We start from the raw sequence: 217 nt of genomic DNA on the forward strand, positions 1-217 counted from the left end.
TCACTCTCACCGTTTTCATCAGCCTCGTTTCTAGCTGCAGCAGGCAGCTGGGATTTGCGAAAAAAAAGCTCCATATAAAGCCACTGTGCACTACCTGCTCAGCACCAATCAACACATACACGCAGTTAGAGACCATAGCTGGTGGACGTAGTGGAGCATTTAGCAGCTAAAGAGCCAAATATTTCCCTCAGGAGTTGGTGGAGACCAAACCAGAGCT

This window comes from Dicentrarchus labrax, unplaced genomic scaffold (genome assembly GCF_905237075.1).
Source record: "Dicentrarchus labrax unplaced genomic scaffold, dlabrax2021, whole genome shotgun sequence".
NCBI lineage: Eukaryota > Metazoa > Chordata > Actinopteri > Moronidae > Dicentrarchus > Dicentrarchus labrax.